Source organism: Xyrauchen texanus, chromosome 48 (assembly GCF_025860055.1).
Source record: "Xyrauchen texanus isolate HMW12.3.18 chromosome 48, RBS_HiC_50CHRs, whole genome shotgun sequence".
In the NCBI taxonomy this organism is placed as follows: Eukaryota; Metazoa; Chordata; class Actinopteri; order Cypriniformes; family Catostomidae; genus Xyrauchen; species Xyrauchen texanus.
In genome coordinates, this window is record NC_068323.1 from 14,773,237 (window position 1) to 14,791,307 (window position 18,071).

An 18,071-nucleotide genomic window follows, 5' to 3' on the forward strand; every position below is an offset into this window, starting at 1 on the left:
CTTGTTCCTCCTTTGAATGGATATGAATTATGTTCAAGCGACACCAGGCTAAATTGCTTTCTATGTTTCATTCTTCTTCATAACCTCCACCCAGTCTTATAATTGCCTGATGAAATGAGTCATGACTTTCTAATGCAGAACAGAGGGGAGATGGAAGTCTTTAAATTGATACTATGATTGTCATGCATGAAAATGAGCATTGTGTATGAGTGGAGTAGGCTTATTAGTCTCTATACATCATTACACTTCATGACATGAAGCTCTGGATGTGACTGTTGTCAGATTTTATAGGCTAACAGTGAAAGCTTTCATAGAGGAATGTTCAAATGTGGCCTTAATAAATCATTGCTCAACGCAGTCTGACTTTATCAGTTATAGGCAGTTTAAGGACAACCAATGTTGGAGAGTTATTAACTAAATCGAAATAAAGTAAATAAGTCTTATTTAGTTATACTAGTTCGTTCAGACGATTTATTTAAGTTAACTGATTCATATAGCAATACACTGATTCCAGTCCCAGCTAAGAAATATGTGTGCTGTATTTTAGTGCTTCTTTTTTTATAGGGTAATTTTTACTCAAATGCCACTGTTCGTTATTATGTTTCCGCCTAATTTTTTGCTGCATTTAGTGTAAATTGATCAAGTTTGCTGTAACAGTAAATAAGATGTATTCATTCACTCAAAACCTCTCATTGATTCTAAACTAGAATATGTCTCAAACTAAATGATAAATTATATCAATGGACAGTTATACAGTATAAATAAGGCACTCTTAAAGGAGTAATGACTATAGGAAAAGTAAAAATAGTGACTTCAATGTCTGTCTTTCTCACAGAATCGCTAACGTATGGTATCAAAAGACTTAGCTAGCAATATAGCTAGCACACGAGTTACATTGGCTGCATCCGAAATCAGGAAAATGCTGCCTTTGGAGGCTGTTTCAGGAGGTAGGGTGAAAATAAGGTGCTTTTTAAACTGTTCAGAGACCAGTTTCCTTAAGAGTTCCATTCATTCAAAACAGCTGTCAGTTAAGATATTAACTGATTAGGCAGCAAGTCAACTGCCTACATTTTCGGATGCAGCCACTGACTACTTTAAGGCTATAATTTTATGGAGCTTGAGAGCCCCAGACCTCATTTACTTTCCTTATATGGAAAAGTGGGCAGGATATTCAGCTTTTGTGTTACACGAAAGAATGAAAGATGAACTCTCTTTTAAAAATCCTCAAGGCAGTTAGCTACTGGTTTTTAGCTAACTGCTAAACTGCTAGTTTGACTGAAGCTTAACTTTCTTTAAAACATAAGGAGCTTGTATCTTGGTTAGCTACGGGTTCAGAGCCTCACCCAATACTGCAGATCACAAGCATGGTGAATAATTTATAAAATGTCAACATCAACTATATCAGACAGGAAACGGCTATTAATGCCATCAAACATGAGATATCTGCCTCTTGTGTAACCTGTGGGTGGTACAGGAGGAGGACTTCCAACCCAGAGGGGCTATTTTTGGACAAACACAAATTAATCAAACCCAATTTACCAGCAACTGATGAAGGGCAATTAAGGGAAAGGGTTATTAAATACCTTCCCATCAAAGCAATCTCATCTTTGCAGAAGTGGACAAACAGTTTTGGGGCTTGTAAGTGCATAGGTTGTAAACCATATACATAATTAAAGTGCTGGCAAAATGTAAGGCCTATGGCAGGGGGACAATGAAGACATGCAACCTGAGCCTCACCAAGAACATTAGAAAGTAGCCAAGGTCAGTGAAAAGGTAATCCTAGTCTATGACTGACTAGGAAACCTCAGAAAGAAAGTAACAGTGCATCTTACAATTTGAATGTCAAATGCAAGATTAATAAGTCAAAATGTAAAGATATCGGGGGTTGGGGGGGGTGTCATATTTTCCCTACGGTGCGATTAATCAGCACAGACTGGCTAGCCTCAGGCAAAACCAATAATTAAAACAGCTCCACTTTTACATGTCTCCTGAACAAAAAAGTATCATGGAATCACCACGTTTGTGGACATATCCCATTATAATGCCATGGAATTCTTTCATACCTTGGAGTACTATGAAAATACCATGGTGCATCTAACTTTCAGGACCATAGTTTATATATTAAAGTACCATGGAATTACAATGTTATTTTTTTTTTCATGCTCCATAATATTATTTGATTCTTTGAAGTACCCTTACAAAAACGTTTTGTGGCAATACCATGGTACTTACACCATGATACTGAATGAGTACCCAATTAATGTACCATGGTGGTATTTACAGTGCATACTCAAAGGTAAATTAACTTTGTGTGACCCCACGTCCACATGAGTGGACATTGTATTTTGGCTTTGCTATATGAAACACATAATTTAAATGAATTAAAATCGACTGAATGATGTTCACAAGACTCCACACTGTCAATTAAGGGTTAAACTTCTGGCGCACAACGTCACTTACAACAGTGTGACGTTGTTTTCCTGTGAAGCTCTCCTACGGGCACAGCACCAACAAAAGTACAGTTTTTTTTATTGAAACGTATTTCATTGTAAAGAGTACAAAGAGTCTTGTTTCATTTGATATGCCGCTTTAAACAATCCAAGCAATTTTCACGCATAAGCGTGCTGATAAACATGATGTCAACATATGTGGAAAATCGGACCTTATTCACCCTATTATTTTGACTTTGCTTGTTTATTAGGTGCTACTAGTTACAAATCAAAAAGGGAAATGGAAAATGCACACAGCAGTCACGCTGATAGGAATACCCAGACTCGATGATGGTGTTGAACCCAAGCAGGCGTTTATTGAGACACGAAACACAAACAAAGACAAGCAGGTTCTGGGCAGACGTGAAGATCGTAAACATGAAGACTGGTGCTGACTCAGGAGGTGACTTTCTTAAGGTGGCGAATACACAACAATGGCATTACGTTGAGGAGATGGATATAGGGATCGCTGGAGCAGAGGTGGAGAGGAATCAAGGAGCAGATGTATGGTGACACAGGTGAGACCAGACACTGAATGAATGGGGAGTGAGGTTGAAATAGAAGAGCTGATTGACGTGGTGATTGGAGGCAGGTGTGGGTGATCAGAATTCAGGGGAGAGAGAGGGTTGAGTGTGTGTGGCAGGTGGGTCAGATGGATCCGTGACACGCAGAGGGGGTCTCAGTAGGGTAAAGAAAACCATGGTACTACCATGGTCCAGTTAACATGATATTTCCAGCATACCATGTCCAAAAACCATGATAATACAATAGAACTGTTTTGTTGGTATATTTTGGATAAATATGGCACTCATTATGTGCATTATGGTATATATCAAAGAACCCAGTTACCATGTTTTTTGTTTAGTTTTTTATATGTATCATGTTAATACAAAGGAGTTATTTTAACTAACTTGGAGTACCAAGAATAACTGTGGTAAATTAACAGGGTATTCATTCAGCACTATGGTATATACAGTATATCAAAGTACCATGATATTACTATGTTTTGTTCTTTCTTAATTTACCATGGTAATACTACAGTATTCTTTGAATTACCTCAGAGTACTATGAAGATAACATGGAACGTGAAAATTGTACTATGGTACTTTTACCATTTGATACCTTCACAGTACTCTAGCACAACCTCAGTGCTTTTGTTTTGTAAAATTAGGGGTCATTCGGTAGTCTTTAAATTGATTGATAGATCAATAAAAATATTTTACATTTTACACAATTATTGCATTTACAATAATACCAAAATGTTTCAGTATTCATAATATTCAATTTAAATACGAACAGTTATTTCAGGGATTGTTGTGGTACATTTATCACACGTTGAATTTGCAGGCTTACACACATACAAGTGATCTTTGACATCAGTTAACATGCAAAACACTAACACAAAGCACTCATCATACGGTATGTGCTGCATGTAAAATCAATTTGGTTTTGTAGTGCTCCCTTGGGAGGCTCAGATATGCAAAAGGCAGCCTTGTTCCAAAGCCAATGTACTGTATAAAACATTAACGTAGACTCAAAACTCCTTTTGTCCCCATTTCATCATATTTTAAAGTGTCAAATGACTGTACTTTGGCTTGGAGGAGGCCCAGGCCTTCAATGAAACAGAGGGATCACAAGCTAGCACGTTAAATGTGAAGCCAATGCATGGCAGCATTTACAAGGGCTACTCTCAATACACAACACAAGAGACTGGAATAATAGTATTAAGGAGGACATAAGCAAAAGAGTGTTTCGGCGTAACCTTTGTGGCATTCTTAAGAAGCAGGCTAACACAGGTGTTGACAGAGCACCAGCTAATAACGGTAAATGAAACTTAAAAGCACAAAAGTCCAAAGCCAACAAACATTAGTCAACAGGAAACCGATTTGTAACCCATTTTACTTCCGTACTGTGACATATTTACGAGTGAAACAGGATATTAAATAACAACAACAACAAAAAAGTACAGTGGGACTTGACATATTGGGAAATTATTAGATTAAAAAGTGGGTGTTCCTGTCCAGAATGGAGCCAGAATGTAAGTTTGCAGCTGAACGCCCACTTTTGAGGTGGCTTTTGGACAGGAATGTGGAGTCTGAAGGTCAAGTTCACCCACGGGCGCATCTCAACATATCCTAATGCTTACGCTTACAATTTTCACATGGAAAGTTGACATGTTGCTAACTGAATGTTCTAGAACCCTGACATGGACCCCATTCTGCCAAGTTACTGACAAGCACCATCCCCCATCAGACATCCTTGCTTCAGTGTTTCCATTTTCCTCTAGCGCGACACCTCAGAGACACAGGTTCTGATCACATGGGAACCAGAAAGTGATTGCATTCAAAAAATAAGACTATAAATAATAGATTAGTGCAAGTCAAAAATTTTATTCCACTTTTGCTCTATAAATTGTACTCCACTGACTGTTTCGTTTAGGGGTGGGGTTTAGGGGTAGAGTTAATGAAATAAGAGTAGAAACATGAATAAAAAAATATTGCTTATCTGATTTGCTAACTTCAACCACACAACATCTTCCAAAGCAGTGCCCTCCAAAGACACATTAGTAAAATAATTTACTATTATTGCCTATAAAGTTCCCAGACTTTCACAGAAACAGGTGTAACTTCAATGTACACCCATTTCAGTGAAATCTACCAAGTGACATTTTGTGTGAGGAATTACCCCCCCCCCAAAAACAGACTAATCACACTGTGAATTCAGCATAAGTAGGTCGAATGTTTTGCTGCTGAAATCTGCCTGTGCTTACTGATAATCAAATCACTGCCCCCAGTGGCCAAAGCTTGAATTTTTTTATGGGCAAGTGTGAGCTCCAGTTTTTTGGGTGAAATATCCACAGAGTGGCACCAAATGCAAGTTGAATTTTTAGCTGTTAATAATGTATTACAGTCAACAGGAATGCATATTTTATCCACTTGATCTCCCCCCCTGCCCCCAACCCAAACCTCAACCCTAAACCTAACCATAAATGAAGTAAAAATGTCATTTTAGAGCAAAAATGCAACCTCACTATTGTTCATGTGAACACAATTACTTCCTGGTTCTCATGGGTCTAGAACCTGTGTTTCGGAGGTTGCTCACGTAAGAGGGTAATGTGTAAAAGCTTGAATTGGTGCAAAACATAGCTGACAGAACCATGTAGAAAGAAAAAAGGGTCCATTTTGAATTCATGTTAACTTTAAAACTATTGCTCTCTTACATATCAATAGAGAGATACAATAAACCTCAACCATATAAACAAGTTAATAAAGAAACATATTTAAGAAAAAACAAACCTTATTAATTTATCTGCTCCTAAATGAATCAAGATGGACAGGCAGGTGATTATTTCTTAACCAGCTGCATGCCTGATCTTTATTATCTGAACCTATCTGAACACAACAGGCTGATGTATCTGCCTCCTGCTCCACTGTCCACATTCATAGCGATCCTCTCTGTTCATCAACCTTTCATCAGGAGCTCAGCGATTCTTACTGTTGTGATACAAACCAACAGGCAGGGTTGCAACAATGCAACTTTCTGATACTGTAAAGACACATCTTGCTACTTCATACACAGTGGCCGCTGAAGAACCCAGACACAAGAATGCCCAGAGGACCTACAGCACAATATTTAATTGCCTCATACATTTTTTATTGACATCAAAATGTGTTCCTATTGGCCAATGAGGTTTTAGTGCTTGCTGGGTTGTGCGCCATTGAAAACTGAATCAATGAGAATTTAATAATTGAGAATTGAATCTAAAATGTTTAATTGAGAATGAATTGGTATTTAGGTTGAAAACAGAATGCAGAATTGTAATTTGAATTGATGGAAGAAGATTTAGAATGGAATGAAATTCAAAGAAATGCAATTATTTGTTGTAAGTGTCATTTTTAATTATCTACTTTTTCAGAATTAATTACATATAAACACATTTTCATACACACAACTTATTGGGTATTTCCAGAAACATTAGATTATATTAATAATGTTTGAAATGCCACCTTTAGAAATGTGGGTAGCACTTTACAGTAAGGCTGTATTTGTTAACAATAATAAACAAAATTAGTTATCATGAACTAACAATAAACATTAACCAAGATTAATAATTGCTGTAAAATAATGTTAATTTCTACACACAGGATACTAATCGATTTTTACATATAAATGTTGTACACATTTACAGTAGATAATGTATAAGGAACAAACATGAACTATCAATGAACATGAATTGTATTTTCATAAATTAGCATGATTCATTAGTTCTGTAAAATTATATTTTATTTGTTTGTTCATGATACATAATCATTAATTAAAATTAACTACCATCATCTTATTGTAAAGAGTTGCCCAAATTTCTATTTATTTCATATACAGTATATTTCATTATATTTATTAAATTAACTTTAATTTTATGAACCACGGTGGAAGAATACTTAATTTCACAGAAAGCTCTAAAAAAAAAGTAATAATAATTATAAATTATAATTAAAAAAACTAAACCTGCTGTGATGGCTATTAATTCATTTTGACAGTATTGAACATAGTTTAGAGAAATATGTTTATGTTAAAATATATTCAACATAATGGGAAATAAATTAAACAATTAATGTAATTGTTTATGTTTGAAAAATTCCATTGTTAAGTTACTGTGTTGAAATTCTATAAATCGTAATTCCTCGTCATGTCAATCTAAATCAAATTTAAATTCAACATCCTGTGGGACGTGGCTAAATTAATACAAATTTCAACTCATCGATTAAAAGGGAGCCAATTATTAATTTTGCTCAGTCCTGCATGTTAAAAATTATAATAAAATCTGATGCCTGAATTGGTGGAGACAAATTTATAAAGGTTCTCAAGATGAGAGAATTAGGACAGTGATACACTGAAGTACACAATTAGATTGTTTTTGAACAATCAATTACATATTTAAACCAGCTCAGAGGACATCCTCAGAAGACATTAGCCGTATTTAAATTATGAGCATCATTATTTGCATGCAAAAATGTTGCTGTGGTAATTAAGCTTGCAGAAGCGAGCGCAGACAGCGTTTTTGTATTAGATATATTAGTGAGCATTAGATGGATATGCAATAGCAACTTAATTAAATGTACAATCCCTCAAGAGTCTTTGTTAAACTGGCAACTAAATCTCAATGGCAAAGACGACAAGTGAAATTAGGTGCATGCAGTTACAGGTCTGTCTTTCTTATTGAGAAGAAGCTAGATCAGAGGACCAAGAATGTTGCTCCTCCCCCCTCCTCCCTTTATTTAAGCACTAATTACTGGTGGAACACTGCCAATTTGTACAGCATTGAACGGCACCTTTCTGTAGAAGATGAAACTGCTCACCCAGGGCTAGAACTTGACAGGTGGTACCCTCAACCCTGACAACGGCTCAGCGCTTGTATCCTCGGTTTCGACTGTCCCCTTTCCGCTTCTGTGAGTGGGCTGTGCACAGCTTGTCGGTTCGAGTCACCCAATTAACCCTGCAGATGCTTGTAGCTGCGGCATCCGATTCCAAGATCCCAACAAAATCGTCCCTATTGCTTTGGTGGTTGCACTCAGCCCCTGGATAGTTTAGCCTCTATGCAGAGAAAAGCTGGTTTGGTCTTTGTTTTCTATTGTCAGCAGCCAGTAGTCATCAGGTTCTCTGTACATATTGTCCCATTGACAGAAAAAATGATGTGTGGCTTTCTGGGCAAGTGTGTGTGAGAGAGAGGCTGGATGAGTCGTACCCCTGTATCGGCTCTTGCTCTGTGAAGCTGTGATTTCTGGTATGAATGTGTGTGTGAGAGAAAGAGGCTGTCTCTCTTCAACTCTCCACTACGGCTGAACAGCTTCAAAACTCACACTGCCAGCAAACTGATGACTTAGGGAGGGTCTCAAAAGTGCAATCACACTGAAAACAATTAAGAGCCCTCCACTAGGCAGGCAAAGGTCCACTTGGCATCCACATTATGAAGCCTGGAGAAGGGACTGACACTGTTTTGCAGAGTTCAATATAAATACTCTTCTGCAGTGGCTAGTTGTTTTGTAATATTTACATTATTGACTCAAAAGTCGACTTCACAACCCAGTCCCTCACTGATAGCACTCCATGAGGGTTTGAATACTCAACAGCAAAGACCAGCAGCTGGAATCCTATCATTTCAGCAGACATGTGATACTCTTAATCAGATTTCTTTTATCCTTCAGTCCTTTTTTACTGTTTTTGGTTGTCCATTTTTGACTGTTTGAGTCCAGTATTGGGTTTAGTAGATGCTGATTTACATGTATCCTATGAGAGAAAGAGAGTACACAAATTTCAAAATCTGTAAATTTTCTGAAGAAAATGTGAGTGCCGCCAAAATTCTGGGTGTTCTGGGTGGTTTGTTACTGACCCAAGTCAGAAGATTTGGCTTTGGTCCATAGATATGGCTCACATCGTTCCTTCATTGACAGTTTGGAGACTTTATTTTATATTTTTACTGATATACAGTATAACAGGCACTTAGCGCTACATTCACTTCCATTCAAACACATCTGAACATGGGTGAACAGAAACGTAAGCTCATCTTGCATATCACCGCTTACGAGAGTTCAAGTTTGACAAGAAGATATGCGAGTAGAAGATGATCGAAAAGACAATTGAAAGGTAGCCGCAGCTTAAATTGTAAGTCTGATCGCTTTTGATAAACCTCAAATGTCAAGTCTGAGCAACAGTAAAAGTGGTTTGGCAGACAAGAGGGTTAAGCTAGACTCCAACTGTCGGACTGAAAACCAAACGTAAATCAGAGGGCAGATCAATAGAGAAAAGTAATAATATAAATGTATTACCGCAGAGGAAAATAAAGATAGGAGCAGAAAGATAGAGGAAGAGGTAACTGCATACTCAAAATAACCAGGCGCTACTGTACACTGGCCATTTCAGCAATATTGATTCCTCACATAATTTATTCTCCACAACTTGGAAAGTTCTTTGGTAAGACCTACAAAGTAAATGCTAGAATGGCGATTTGCTAATGCCGAGTTTCAGGCGTGGTCGTAAACATTAAATCGCAATATCCCACTCCACATTCGACTTTAAATGGAACTCGGCATAATACCAGAAACATACTTCACGCAATTACGTGTGCCCAAATGTGAACAATCGGCCAACGCATTGCCAATGCATGGTCAAGTTGAACATGCTTAACTTGCGTTCCTGCATTACTGTTATGGTAACAAACCTCAGTACTCAAGATGGCGATAGAGTTACTTCAAAAGTCTGCACTATTAAACTGGATGTGTTATTATATAGCTAAGTTACTACAAATACATTAACTTTGACTTACTTACTCAGCAATATTCTATTTAAACTGCTGCTTCGATGTGACAGCCTTTACAAAAAGTCTAGAGTTCTGGTAAACAAGCTGCAAACTTGCCACTCGTTCTTTACACATGCAAATGAGTTTGTGATTCGCCGCAAACGTTTTCCAGAAGTTTGCAGCTCTTCACCAGTAGTGGTGACCCTGCAGCAAACCTTGGGCAACCTTGGACAGTTTGATGTAGTTTGGTGCAAAGCTCATTTGCCTATGATAATGATCAGTGCCAAATTTGCAGCAAGTTTGTATTTTACTTGAAAGAGAAAAACTCACTGTATACGTGGACAGTTCACACAAATTATATTTGAGTATATATAGCACCCCTTGTGGCAAGTTTGCGTAGCTAGAAGCGCCTGCATTTATGTACTTGCGTTGAGTATGTTTTGGCTTTAAGACACCCTTAGGGCCTGTTCACACAAAATGTGTTTTTACTTTTCAGGTCTCAAAAACCTGCATTCTGTGTCATTCGTTGCGCTGCATCTAGCAAGAACCTGTTCGTCTGGGAGGTCCCTTAGTTAACACATCGGAATACATATTAAGATCACAATAAACAATACACTGCAATGCTGTTCCTAATGACCATGGCCAGCCTTAGATGTGTGTGCTCTTTTGCAATTCAACATCCTCACAAACCTCAGCACAAGCACTAAACCCTCTAAGATAGCCTCGTCTGAGTGGCAACAGTGAAATAAATGTTCAGAGAACAGTGCAGAGGCAGGGGAATTCTGAGGCAATTGAAGAAAAATATCCTTTGTCTTCTTTTTCAGAAAAAAGACTGCATGACCTTTCAGAGACCTAGAGCACTTTCAAGTGCCAGAGAGCATCACACTTTATTTGAAGCAACAAACCCTGGTAGAGGTCAGCGAAAGGGCACCTGGATGTGTTAGAGATGGCCTATCTGCATTTCTGAGAACTAGTGGGGTGTGGTGGACTTCTGAAAAAGTACACTCTCTTTGCTTGGGTTTCCTTACTTTGCTGAAAACATCTTAAACATGGTTGGCCTGTCTTAGCTGGTTTAATTTGGTCTCCATGCTGCAGCTGAAAAAAAAGCCCAAAACCCCTCTAAAACCAGCCAACAGACTAACCTGACCAGACATAAAATGAATCCATTTGACTCTAGTGGTTAAATCCATGCCTTCAGAACCAATATAATAGGTGTGGGTGAGAAACAGCTCAAAATGTAAGTTCTTGTTTCTTACTCTAAATCTCATCTGAAAGTCACGTGATGCCCGTTTAGTTTTAAGGAGTAGTTAAAGTGGAGATTTAGGGTACAAAAGGACCATCACCGTTTATATTGCTTCTGAATATATAGGCCGTTTCAAGGACTGTTCGTTGGTGACGTCATTGCTCCATGAACATTTCCTGCTTGTAAAAACAGAGACTATTTAGCAGAGATGGGCCACTTCTATTAAAATTAATGGGACAAATTGAAATGCCAGACGGCTGCCAACGGTCAACCTGCCTTACAGGTAAAATATCCAATCACCTTTTCAATACTGAAATTGCCTGTCAATCAACTCGAGAACACAGATGCACATTAGCTATACAAGACAGTATAATTGCATTTTTAATGTTATCTGAGGTAAAGAAACACAATTTATTATACCAGTTGTGACAGAACGACACGCCCTTCCTTGGGTCATTGTTGCCCTGCGTGATGGCGCTCGCGTGATCCCAGAGGAGGAGCCTCATCACCGCTGCCTTTAAACACCGAGCACACCTCTCCTCAGGTGACCGGTCTCTACCTGTTGGCGTCTTCACAGGTCCAGGAATGGAGCAGGGAGGGTCCGGTGCGAGTTAGATCTTCTGTCATCCGACCCGTGCTCAGGAACACAGGGGCGAGGTGGAGCACGTGTTGCGGCAAGCTGGAGCATATGTCGTGACAACAGGCCAGCATGCCGGGCCTCTATTTCCCTCAAGTGCCGAGGCCCAAGGAAGCCCAAGGAAGCCAGACCACTCGAGAGAAGCTGCATAGTGTTGTCAGATTTTACCGCTTATTTGAAATATGTTCTTTTATTGTAATCTTGACCAACCGTTTTGGAGATTTCGGTCTTTCCCCATTCAAGTAGATAGGAGCTGCACATTCATGCCGCTTGAATGGCCCAAAAATGGCCGCCTAGTGGACTGACTTACCTTGAAAAAGAGACTTTGTTGAAAGGATCCAGAAATACGTCTGGACCGTTCTCATTCCTTTGTTTTTATTACATTCTTGAAATGGTCTATAGATCTTAACCACTGGAGTCATATGGATTACTTTTATGTTTCCTTTATGTGATTTTTGGATGTCTGATCACCATTCACTTGCATTGTATGGACCTAAAGAGCAGAGATATTTTTCTAAAAAATCTTCATTTGTGTTCTACTGAAGAAAGTCATACACATCTGGCATTGCATGAGGGTGAGTAAATGAGGGAATTTTCATTTTGGGGTGTACTATCCCTTTAATACATTCAAAGGCATTCTTCGTGTGGCATTTATTTTTTTTACTACTAACTGTAGTTTAGAATAGATAATAATATTAATATTGACCTTTTTTTGACCATTAGTCAACAAATTCAATTAAACAGCTCTGGTATGTGGTGACTGTCACAGACACAGGGGTGCAGCTTTAATTTAACTGCGCTGAATATTTGCCAAAAACCTGCTCACTCACAGATCATTTACTCTTTCATTCATTCAGTCATTAATATAAAGTTCATTTAAAATAGGGTGTCACTGAAAGTGGTAAAGTCCAAGTTGGTGAATTTACTTTGGAATTTGTCTGCCCATAATTTTGACACATTTAGGCTGTTAGTGTAGTGGTTGGGACAGTCTTTATACTGTACATATGAGTGATTCATACATTATTTGTTCTCATACATTATTTGGTCACCTTGACGCGTGCGGGTGTGTGTGTGTTCCCTGGGGGTGCTAAGCCCTGTTAAATTGCTTTCAAACAGTAAAGTGGCCACAGAACATTGTGATGCTGAATAACATTCACACATTTTCCTGCCTGTCAGGATGTTAATCATGCGCAATATTAAATGACATATTGCGTATGGTGGCCTGACATTGTGTTGGGTAACAGGAGTCACTAAGGGCACTGTGTGTTAAATAATTATAATTAAGAGTCCTTGGTGTAATAGAGATAATGTACACTGTAAAAAATGTCCTTAATTTTAACAAAGACAGTAAAAATGCTACAGTTAAAAAAAGTTAATTAGTTAACGAGTAGTTACAATAAAATATGCATATTTTTTTATATATATATATATATATATATTATTTAAAAAGTCAATACATATAGTTTTACTGTAAAATGTTACAAAAAATTACATTATTAAGATACAAATTTTGATTTTCTAGTATAATTACCAATAAAAATGTATATTATGTTTAAAAAGAAAGTATATGTACTTTTTACAGTAAATTATTGCTAGAATTACGGTAAAAAACCCGTAATCGGGTGTTCCCAGAATTCCCTCCGTGACACATATTTAATTGTATTTTAAGGGAATAGTTATGTTTCTTCTTATTTTTAATATCAGTTATGTACATATGAGTTCTGTGTTATATTTGATGTAGTTTAGTTAATGTTTATTGAATTATTTTATGATGGTGTTTAGTGTTTGTGTGAGTTTCTCTACCTGATTATTGGTATTGCTCCAGGAAAGGACACTATTGAGGAACTTCATGTCATCTTGTGCTCTTCTGTAATTACTACGATGATTAACAATACATTATAAAGTGAAAAGCAGATTTAATTCTGATTTCAACTTGCTTCTTTTAATGCATTACATTATTTGAGTACTGACATATGAACAAAAAAGTATCCTCAGAAAAACACAAAAGTGCAACGTGGGGATGGTGGCCTGCCTGGGGGTATCCAGTGGGGGTAGGGAAGATGGGTGTGCCCTGTGCAGGCAGCATCTCCTTTTGACCTATTCCTCGAGGGGCCTGGCTCATTGGGATGTAGGGGGATGTGGGGCAGTCCATCAGATTATTATTATTTTTTAATAAAAAATAAAAAAAATTAGTTGCTGTTGCCATTTTCATTGCTTTTTTATATATATTTCATACAGATATCCTTATAATTTCCCACAAATACATGATCCTACAAATACACACAGGCTCACACATGCACAAATACACGCACACTGAACCATCAACTGCAGTGCGTGACCACCAAGTAAATACATACAAACTACAAATTAACATCTAACGAATGTATTTATTTTTGATTTCTCATCTTCCTGTCTCTTCTCTACTTTGTCACTTGCTGCCTTCCTATCTCCCTCACTGTAACATTAGTACTTAATATTTGTCACATGTAAATGTTGCCATCTTGTCTTCCAATAAAACATTTTAAAAAATGCCCTGTGAAGGCCTCATCAGTGAGATGAGAACACAGCCATGTGCACTGAACAAATATAGGGGGAGCGTGCATTTTTGTTCTAGAAATAATTTTTAATAATCAAAGTTTCTCAGGCTCTAGATGTGACGTTATGGTTTTGCCTGGGGGGTTTTTATCCGGAGGAGAGAGACGGCAGATTTTCAAAGCTTCTATCTTCTGAAAACAAATTTTTGTCAACATTTCAAAGTACACTAGCATATAGATGACCTTAAAGCTAATAGATAGACTAGTAGAAGGACTAAAAGCAGAAAACCTTTCAATTTAAAAAAAAAGTTTTAAACAAAAAGTAGCCACTACATTGTAGGGGGGAGATTTATTTTTGAATTTACAACTATCAAGTGTTATAATTCCTTCTTACAATCAAATATTAAAAAAAAACATTATTTTCAAACTACTGCCCAAAGCTGGCCGTGTTTCAGTTTCTGGGTGAAATGTCCATAAAGTGGCGCCAAAAGTGAACTGTTTTTAGTTAGATATTATGTAATACAGACAACAAGAACACATACTTTATTAACCATACATCCTAACCCAAACCCCAAACATAAACCTAATCACCAGGAGTAAAAATATCATCCTACATGGAAATTGCAACCTCAGAATCGTTGATTAGGTGAACATGATTACTTACTGGTTTCCACAGGACCAGAACCTGTGTCTTTAAGGCTACTTGTGCAAAATGCTATCAGCAGCACCACAGGAATAGGTAAACATAAAGGTAATTCTTTAAGTCAGTGTAACTCCCTGACACTTGTTTCAGGTAAGACTGTTTGCTTCCACCACAGGGATTGAGGACACAGCAGAGCGTGTTTTAACATGCCATAGTTTGGCAGAGGAGCACTGCACGATGATACAAGGTGACATGCTGCTGTGATATCACCATGAGGCAGAAGTGACTCAAATTTGCATTGTCACTTAGACCGCAAGTTGACCGTACTGAGCTTACGCCATGCTTCTCTTTTAGCGGTAAATGACATTGCCTGAGCTGGGCAAAATTTGCATGGTTTAGAAGGGGTTTGCTTGAGAGAACAAATCTGCACCTCTTGAGGCATCTGAGATAGAAGTCATGCATGGGAAGGGCATAGCCAGAGTCCCACCGGATTCAAAAGAATCTTATTGGGAGGCAACGAGAGAGAGAGAGAGAGAGAGAAAAACAGGGAAACATTTGTGCATTGGTACAGTATTTTTGCATGTTTGCAGAATTAAATTCACAAACGTATGTATATGTATTTTAACAGTTAACCAGTATCAATTTTAGAAGTAAATATCATTGGTAAAAATGTATTGTTTTTTCCTGTTATTTATTTATATCCCTTTTTTTATTAACCACAACCATATTGAATAATCCCACAAAAACTAGCTTGCTTTACCAGCATTAACCATCCTGAAACAGCACTGAAAGTCATGGTAAGATGGTCACTGAAAACAGCATTGACAGCATTTGACAGATGGTCCCTAGCCTGGCAGGAGGGGGTCAATGATGTCCACAAAGCCACGTGTAAATTTATTTCATTTGCACTAAGTAGGGCTGCAACATTCCCATTTACCATAAACAAAAAGCATGGAAACGAGCAAACCGAGAACACAAGGACAGAGCACTATACAGTTATGCAAAAAAAAGATATATTTATATTTAAATATAGCCCTGAATATTATGACTGGAGATAGTATAAATGCAGATATTTCCTTCAAAGGACCAAAAAGCTTAAGCTCATGAAATTCACAAATAGGGAAATTTAGCTATGGTCGTCCTTTTTTCAAATCCAGTAAACCGCAACAGACACAAATCTGGACCGAGTCTTCTTTCAAAGCAGCAGAAGAGGTTGCAACAGGCTTTGATGTTGGTTTCACGTACAGTTGTGTCCTCCATTGGTAACATCATTCAAAACAAGACAACACAAGCCCTGACACACTTTAAATATTGCTGTGAAGTGGAAATAAGCTGACATTGCAGATAAAGGCAGGGTTGAGAATCAGTCACGCGCACCTGCTATAATACCGCTGATGCATCCAAACATCTGCAGAAGACGAGAAAGTGCACTTGGAGAGCAACTGAGGCAAAATACACAGATTATGTTTAAACTGAGTTAAGCAAAGTAGAGTCCTGACACAGCCTTGTAGGTTGTTGTGAAGTCTAGAGACTTTTCGAATTGGAGACACTCGAATGATGAATGCAATTCTCATCTAGCACACTGCATTACAGTCCCACCGAGCGAGTGAGTATAAATAGCAAAGCAGCTATTCCAAAAGCATGATATCACCTTTTGTTCCTTTGGATAAATCTAAGGCGAGCTGGTTATTTATATTCATTATCCAGGTATCACTATTGTACGTGCTTAGCATACCACAAGTGTTTCTGCTCCATTTACATTGTTAAAAATATCTATAAAAGACATGCCAAGGGCTACAACAGGACTATTCAGAGACACACTTGCGGAATGAGCTTAACTTAAATATGGGGGATTAAAAAATATGAAACATAGGATAATTTCTCCACTCCTAGCTTTATATGCAGAGCCAACTAAAAACAAGCCATATATAGGTTGATTTTCCCAAAAAGTATAAACCCTGTGGATCTGTAGCACTTAAATAGGTCTGTTTTTTTAGCATCCTGGCCAGCCTGACACATCAATATTGGCTCAACCAATGGCATGAGTCTGGGGTGGGACTAACTCTTTGGCTGACCAATGGCAGATGGTGGGAGTGTTCAGGAACCTTAAAGTAATATTTTGGGCTCAAAACAAGTTAAGCTCAAACAACCGCATTTCTGGCATAATGTAGATTATAACACACATAAAAAATAATCAATATTTAGACTCGTTCCTCGTTTTTTTAAAAAAAGCTAAAATTATTTTTACAGTAAGGTACTTACAAAGGATGCAAATGGGGCCAATCCGTAAAGGTTCAAATACGGTTTCAAAAGTTTAGTCGCAAGACATAAACAAAACGTGGGTTTGCATGATGTGTCTAAGTTATATCAAATTTTACAACTGTTAACATGATGATGTAGGGGCATAAACCCTAAAATATCCATGGGAGAAAAGTGTCCTAACAAAGTGGAAATCTGACATCCTTGCGTTGCAACGGGGCTCTGTGTAGGTTGGGCGGTTGTTTCAGGCTTTAGGGTCCCCTCACACATGGTCCCCTCCTGGGACCTTGGCGCGAGGAGCGACAGATTCTCGAGCGACGACGCTTGAGGAATGGTGGCCCATTTTCCTGGTCCCTGGTGTTGCATCAAATTGGCACCAAGGCTCCAGGATGCGGGTCCAGTGTTGCATCTAACTAGCATACATGTACTAGGGGAAGGAGGTCGACCTCTCGAGGAGAGATGCGTTCTACGTTTTAATGGCAGCAGTGATGAGGCTCTGTTCTCATTAGGTGCACCTCATTATCCGCTACCAAACAAAGCAAATTAAATTTGACCTCTCCTATCTCCTGCCCAGTGCTCTTGATTGAGCTTAACATGTATTGGATCCAGAATATTCTTTTAAACAGAAAAAGGCCTTCTGTGGGTTTGTTTATGTTTGAATTTCTTTTAAGTTGAGTTTTGAATTCACAAATATTCCATTGGTTTGTTTGAGCATTCTATAGGATTTTTCAAATTTCTGATAGTATGCTCTGTGAAAACTCTAATTCCGATCAGTTAGAAGATATATAGCAAAAGTCAGAACAGTCTGAAGGTCTGTGCTTAGTTTGGTGGATGTAGCTTGCCAATTCTAGGAGTTAAAATTGCTAACTTGGGTTTTGTTTAGGATTTTTGAAAAACCCTCAACAATGTCTGTGAAGTCAACATAATAATTTTATGAATGCACAATTTAAAGGATGACCCGCATATTAGCAG

General features: G+C 38.0%; 1 protein-coding gene across 3 annotated transcripts in view; it reads right to left on the reverse strand.

The window, feature by feature from the left end:
• The window catches only part of LOC127639342 (leucine-rich repeat and immunoglobulin-like domain-containing nogo receptor-interacting protein 3), a 205,949-nt gene that overhangs the window by 150,567 nt on the left and 37,311 nt on the right, over positions 1-18,071 (reverse strand). For 2 of the 3 annotated variants that reach the window (XR_007969953.1, XR_007969954.1), the window contains exon 1: positions 7,847-8,304. The exons of the other annotated variant lie outside the window; for it this stretch is intronic. The gene's annotated coding sequence lies outside the window, so the exon portion shown is untranslated. Of the gene's footprint in view, positions 1-7,846; positions 8,305-18,071 lie in introns of those variants that run through there. 3 annotated transcript variants of the gene reach the window in all.